An 8,002-nucleotide genomic window follows, 5' to 3' on the forward strand; every position below is an offset into this window, starting at 1 on the left:
GTTAAACGTTTAAACTTAACGTTTAACGTTTACGTTTACGTTACGTTTACGTTTCGTTTACGTTACGTTACGTACTACTACTACTACTACTACTACTACTACTACTACTACTTACTACTACTACTACTACTACTACTCTCTCTCTCTCTCTCTCTCTCTCTCTCTCTCTCTCTCTCTCTCTCTCTCTCTCTCTCTCTCTCTGTTCCGCTAAATTTTTGATTATCTAATACAGAGAAAATAGAATAGAACAGTAAATAACTTTTTATAAACGAAACATTATCTATGTTTGCATAAACAGTGATAAATTTGTTTCTTTATCTCTTTGCTTTTGATATTCTATTGTGATTCAATTCTAAAGCGCAATTAATAAGTAAATAAAAATTATTTACAAGTGCATAAAGATGTTATTTCGTTTATTCGTCGTCTAATTTCGTCGACGCATGCGCGATTTTGTACGACGCGGAAATAGAACAGCCAATAGAAACAATACCCTTCATTTCGACCAGACTGATCCGCATCTGAGTCGCCATTGTACCTCGGGGAACACAAGGATGGAAGTCGATCGCATTTTCGCCTGTTCGCTGAAAATTGCTGCGATCGTTTCGCGACGAAAAATTCGTACTGTCCAACTTTTTCTATTTAAATTTAAATCCACACGCATACGTTTGAGGAGAAATAATTATCTATACCTATATCTGAAAAATCGATGTCAATCTCGCAACAATTCTTTAAAATTTTGTCGATGACCGTCTCGTTTCTGTTTTTTTAGTATGCAAATAATTGGAGGATATTTTGTTTTCAAAAAATGAAATTTAATATTTATTTATAAAATTTATTTCACTTAATTAAGATTTACATTTTTTTAAATATACACTTGATAACGTTTATAGTTAAAATGATGTAGTTGAAATGTCAACAGAGTTGAGAAAAACATTTAACTCCTATTAATACATTTCCGTGACTAGAATATTTCAAACGTAAATTATTCTTATATCGAAATTAACTTCATCAAAACATTGAATAAGACTACATTTTATTTATTAATATATATTGTATATATCTATATATAATGATCTTTCTACGACATCTCATATTTGTAAGAATTGAAAAATGACAACCAGATGGAAAAATCGACATTTTTGAAGAAACTAGGACCGCCCAGTTAATAATTGACGTTCCAAATTGAGCACGTAGTTATGCGCATGATTGTCCACATACCAAAGGGAACGTGATGTATTACGTCAGAACGCTATTGTCACGTTATTACTCGTGTAGCTACTGTCATAACGTTACAGCGTTATCTCGTCAGCCAGCGAGATTACGATATGATAAATTAATCAAAATTAGAGCGAATGCTAATTAGCGGTCGGAATACTTGTACACAATGTTTGTATGTTCTTTAATAATTAATTATAATCCCGTTCCTTTATACACACACATACACACACACACACACACACACACACTCTCTCTCGATGTAAACCGGAGAAGGTAATTGTATCAACTCTTTAAAGTCTAAATCTACATTACAAAAGATTACGCGTTTCTATTCTTGTTTTAAATTTAACATTTAGTTTAAATATTAAATCGTATTACAAATAATTTTTAAACGTATTTAAAAGCATTTATAGTATATTATTTTAACTGCAATAATTAAAATATAAAAAAATAGAGGAGAAGGTGATATTATGGCCAGTGTATATATTGTAGCCTTTCTTAATATCTTCGCTGTTACATAGCGAATCTCAATGATTACTTATGGAATTATTTGTTCAGTAGCGTCGTTGTACCAGGATACTAATATGCCAATACTCAATAGCCAGCATTTATTATAACGCATTTTTACTTTCAAGTATTTCGAAATGTTTCTGAGGTACATTTTAGCATTTAATTACACTTACTTCCTCAATTTTCTTAAACTTGAGCGTATTATCACACGAATATATTTTTGAGTGTGTTTGCTATTTAATTTTTATTTGACTGTACATATTTTAAGTTATGCAAATTTAAACAATAACATATGGCATATTGTTGTAATATAGCCTTCTATTGGGTATTGATTACTTATGACCTCCTTTTGGAGATTTTTATACCAAATTAATTATTTTATACCAAATCGATTATTCTCTACCGTTAATCTGTAATTTATATTACGTGTATTATTTTTAGTACCAAAATTTTTAATAATGATCAGCTTATATATGTAGAAATTTTGTGAATGTGTATACATTTATTTACATACACTTTAAAATGTTTTACTTCTTCTTTACTTTTATAACCAAATATTGTTTTCTAAATGAAACTTTGGCGTTTTATTTAGCGTTTGCTGTGTCTTTTTTTATAATTATTCATAAGGCATATTTTAATTGTTATGACCAAACGAGTTAGCTGAATATCTTCTATAGTTTCATAGAAAACAATCTTAATACTGTAATCTTAATACGCTTCAAACATTTCTCACGTCACTAGCAGCGCTATTAAATCAGTTACGTTTAATAAATAAAACATCTCGTAAGTGACTGTCTTTCTATAAGGATATTTAGCTTCATGCAAAGAAGACAGAGTATTAATTTAATTTTTAAAGGGAAAAATTGCGAAGACATACGAAAACAATTAGGTAAATCAATTTCAATACTAGAACGTCTAATACTAAATGTAATACGAATTGGAAGAGCCATCTTATATTCTATATTTAATAAGGCATTTACTTCTCTCATTTAAGTAGTTCTCTCCTTAAGAGAACATGAGCTTTTGACGTCTTTAAAATTAAGATTTGAGAAGTAATTGAGAAATGAAAGCATTAAAATTTTTTACGTTTTATTGCGGATGCATTACTCTACAAATTACATTAATTGCGATAAGAATATCTGACGGCCAACAATTTTCGTTGGTATCAGTACAAACGTTGATGTTATTTTCGACGATACCTCGTATTGTTCCTTCTTATGACGACATGGTTTAACCGAAGTACGAATTGAAATTTGCTAGCATCTGTGGAATGTCAGGAATGCCATCATGATCCTGTCGGTATCCAAGAACTGAGAAGGTTGAGGTAAAGGTAAAGCGAAAAGGTGGGTTCAACGAGATTACATCGTAGAATTTAATGCTCTCTCGTATTACCAAAATCTCTTTCCACGTTTTCGCTTATAGTCAGTTTATATGACTCAGAATATCATATCAAGTACAAAATTCCAAATGCTTGCATAATTATAAAGATTTTGGAATAACCGAGTGATGTACATAAATAAAAAGTGTCTTGCAGAAGCAGAAATATTTGAATAATTATAACATTTTTCAGGTGATCTATGCAATAAATTTGGATTATAAATAAAAACAATTAAATAGATATAAAATATTTTTCGTGCGCAGTCGTGTTCCATATATATGCTGTCCTACTCATTATTTTTTCTCTCTCGTGATTTACATCTTTCGATGATTTATATCTACTATTTTCTGCGTTTGTCAATTGTTTAATAAAAATATTTTATTTTACGATATAAACACTTGTATCTTTATCATCTTTGAAAATCCTAATTTACATAGAAAATTGGATCGTTTAGATATGTAGAAGAAACCATCATCATATAAAATTGAGTCAAACGAACGAATCCATAATACATTCAAATAAAATTCGAACCGTTTCAAACGTGAGATATTTACGGAATTGGGACTTTTGAAAAGCACATTAGAAAAGTCATGAATTTATCAGTCGTTATAATCGAATTGTCAAACGACACGTTGGCTGAGAGGCACCAGAAGGCCTGCGAAGTCACTCGACACGACGCAGGCGTCTCGTAATCCTTGTCGACGTCGCTTCATAGCTGTTAAGACCGACGATGTTACAAAGACGGCGTAATGTGGCTTGGGAGTCGCTCTTCAGCCAAGATGTGGCATTAACAGCGCATTTCTTGCGCGTCTGCGAACTCGTCGGATTAGAGCGAGTGACTTTTACGCAACGATTCTGCACGCATAATGCACGAAAATGCGGAAAGATGTTCTTAGGCAACGTATTTTAGTGGTAGTCATTTAGGTAACAAACATCAGCAATAAGAAGGAATTAAAAATATTTTAATATTCTCAACGGAAAATGAATGACGAGTTGACAACAAGTTGTAAATAAGGAAAAAAAAGACTAGACGAAAAGAACGGTTTTGCTTGAAATATTTAAAAAATATTTAGCTATATAAATACAGATTTGAAAATAATTTTGGACCATCAAAATAATTACACAAATATATACACGTTTAAAAAAATTTTCTTTTAGAACATAGCTTTTTTTAAACTATAACTTTTTTACAATAATTCTTTCCATGTATAAAAGATAGAAGAAATAAAACGAACCAGATAGAAAACATAGATAATGTGATAGGAGAAATATATATATATATTTAAAAATTACTTGCAATAACAATATCTTGTGTTTTGGATATTTCATATAAAAAGTTTTTCTCTGCTCGATTGATCGAGAAAACAAAGAAAGAAATGCCGTATTTCGAAGAATCGTTAGCGTTACGTGCAAGCGGAGTTTTAATAACGAAGAGCAGCAGAACTAGCGTTTTCTCTCGTTCGACATTTAACCGATCTCCCTTTTCGCCTTTGTCGCACCGGCCCTTCTCGCAGAATTGTTTTTCCCCGTTTCACGGTTACATCTCTGCTAAAGTTGTAGCATGGATCAGCAAAACTCAAAGCATTCTTCTATATCGACAATACCTCCTTTTTTCTCTTTTCTTTGTCCAAGAAAAATCGGAGAGAGAAAATAATATCTTTATACAAGTCAAGGCAGCAGTGGACTCGACAATAGTTCTTTGCATTCGTGAATGACAAACAACAGAAGTTACAAAAATGTATGTTTGAAGAAACTTTCCATGGCTTTCTTTAGAATAAGACTATCAATTTTTTTACAATAATTATATATATGCTCATTTATTTATTTAAATTGTTCTTATGCTTAATAAAAATTAAAGTATACTTAAGGGAAAATTTTCTTATATTTTATTTACTTAAATAATTTATTTCACCAAATGATAACTCTGAAACTCTAAAGAATTTAACTTTTAAAGATTATAGAAATTTCTGCTATTTTTTTTTTGAAAAAGACAAAATAATTTTGATCGTCCTTTTCATTAAACCAGTTCTTTTACGTTTCTCGATTCTTGTGGATTATCCAGCAAGGTCCTCGGAAATTTTACCGCAGAACAATGTCCGAGTTAAAAGTGATACTGTACAAGTGAGCCTTTTCCTCGCGAGCAAAAGTACTGAAGCTAAATAAAGCTAAGTACAACAGTAAAAACGGCAATACTCACTATCCTGGTATATTCTATGTTTTTACTAAATTCACATTATTTAATAAAAATGTTTTCATTATGGTTTTTGAAAATTGCACGAAAAGACAAAAACGCATAAAGATGTTCAAGCATTTTTATCTTTAATACTAATACAATTTAACTAGCCAAATTAATTTAACGAATTGTTAATAAAAAAAAGTTAGAAGCCATTTTGATAATAAATTATTTTAAGAACAAATTAGCAAATTAGTAGAAGAGAAATAATAATGGAATCGACGTCGAAAATTCAAAATCGATTCAACCTTGATTTCATTGTCATTTTTCACTGGGTAACTGTCATTGATAGCATTTTTGAGTTGAGTTAGTCAACAGCTTCTTCAATCAACATAAGCAAAGAAGAGAGTCATAGTTAATTAAAGGATTTTAGTGTCTAATATTTTTGCCGAATTTTTACAATTTCCAGTTTAATTAAACTACTCGCTAATTCTTTGTCAGTGTTCTTCAAACACGAAGTCCTAAATTAAAGCTAGAGTACGTAATATCACGAATTAAATTGGCAAATAATTTGATGATATATATACTAATGCTAAAATAAGCACTTCTTAAAACACTGTAAAAAATGTATTGCAAAAAAATATCACTCCATTTTTAAAATGCTCATTAATGTTAACATTAAATTGTTTGTCAATGAAATTTGTGATAATACGTATCCCAGCTTTAGTTTAGGACTGTATTTCGGGACTGATAAAGAATCGAAGCGCGATTTGCTTGAACTGGAAATTGTACGATTCACACGAAAACATTTTTGCATCAAAAATATTTTTAGTCACCAAGACCCGCCTTGATCGAGTATGGCCTTCACTTATTTGTGCAAAATGTTTTTCGGTTGAATTTTCATAATTTTCTGTAATCTTTTCGATGTTGGACATAAGGTAAACTTGAATAATTCACAAATAATTGGAAGAAATTTTGCTAACAACATCGTTTTTTTCACCGTTTATGCATAAGATTTGTTTTCCATTTGTGGCGTTAAATTGAAATTGCTCGGTCATTGCACTCGCAACTGCGATTGTCGATGCCGAACACGCCGGAAGTCGACTTTATGGCAGCTGAGCGTGCGCGCATACGGTGGACGAACCTCAGGTCGAAAAGAGGAGCGAAATTGGAGCGAAAAAAGAACTGCAGAATAAAAACTAAAAGTTACGGGGCGGCCGCGAGACCTGTGCCAAAAAGGGTTGAAAGCGCGACGTGAACGCGCTCTATTCTCTTTCTACTCGCTTCTTTCTTTTTTCGTTTTAATTTCACGCCCGCGCCAATTTTCGGGCTTTTCGCAAGCGCGGGAGGTCATCGGCGTCGATTTATTATGTCACGCGAAAAGGCCGGACAAATCGCTGAAAATCCATTCTCAAAGAAGATTGGGAGCAGTCGCCATTTATACCTCGAGCTCAACAAATGCGCGAGTAATCAGAACAAGATGTGGTCATTACACTTGATCTCTATCGGATGGAATATTGAATACTCCGTAATTCAATTTTGGATGTCTTTATGGCAGTTTCATCATACTAAGTTCATTTTCAATAATTAAGAAGAAATTCTTTATGTGAACAATTGAATTGGGGGACCATGGGGAAGATCGAGCTCCAGTCTTAATCGGCGCATCGATCACTTTCTAGCGGATCGCCTCAGTTTCTGGGCATACTGGATGTACCTTAATGAAATTAATGGTATCAGTAACAGTCGTACATTGCCGGTTAGCCAACGTTCTCGACAATGACGGAACCTAGTTGGCGAAACAACTTCGATAAAGCTCTGGATTCGTTCCGACAGTGACGAATACGTAACGTACGGACGTTTTGGATTTAGGTTTCCACTATTTCCATTATTTTATCTCCTTTCTTCATACTTCTTTCTCCCTTTCTCTTCCTTTGTTTTTCATTTTGTATATATTTACCGTTTTTTATCATTATTTTACACTATCTCATTATCTTCTATTTTTATTTTATTAATCTTTGTACATACATTTTATATATACATATATTTTTATTTATTATTATTTTAGGCTACTTTTTAATTTATATTTTATTATATACATTATTACTTGTCTTTTGAGAAGAGAGTAAATCTTATTCTATCGTTCTGTCTTCTGCTTTGATTATCATTTTCGCTCTCGCCCTCGATGTCTTTCTCTGTACTATTGGAGCATCTTAACTCGTTGCAGTACCGATTCAGAACTAAGCTCGTCTACTTGGTAAATGCCCTTTCGTGCGCCATTCGGCACGGACGTGTACGTACGTAATCGCCTTAGAATCGCCGATTCCATTTCAGTGCTTGCTGGAACAGATAGCTTCCTCGGCACAGCGGACTTGCGTCTCAGAGATCGATTCCGGAGTCTGGAAATTTCCTCCAAATTTCTAGATTCTGAAATCGATGAGTCTATGATATCTGGAAGATGTCCTACAATCACAGATTTTACGAATATAATAATTTATACCACATGCAGTATTTTATATCCCTGATTTCAATGATTATAAGATCTATATATATTAATATATTTTACTTTAAATACGAAGCGCCACTATGGTCTGAATGTTAAGATGTTGAACTATTATATATATTCATATAAATGAATTAATTTCAGAAATGATAATTGCGTGCCGAAAGTTCGACAATCATATCGGCACGCAGTTATCATTCTGAGACTGCCAAGGCACACAGGG

The 8,002-nt window shown here is 32.4% G+C and overlaps 1 protein-coding gene across 1 annotated transcript in view; it reads left to right on the forward strand.

Annotated features, from left to right (window-relative positions):
• Positions 1-8,002, forward strand: part of LOC105621912 (neuroligin-3) — a 95,893-nt gene that overhangs the window by 14,978 nt on the left and 72,913 nt on the right. The window lies entirely within an intron of this gene.

This window comes from Atta cephalotes, assembly GCF_000143395.1.
Source record: "Atta cephalotes unplaced genomic scaffold scaffold00038, whole genome shotgun sequence".
Lineage (NCBI taxonomy): Eukaryota > Metazoa > Arthropoda > Insecta > Hymenoptera > Formicidae > Atta > Atta cephalotes.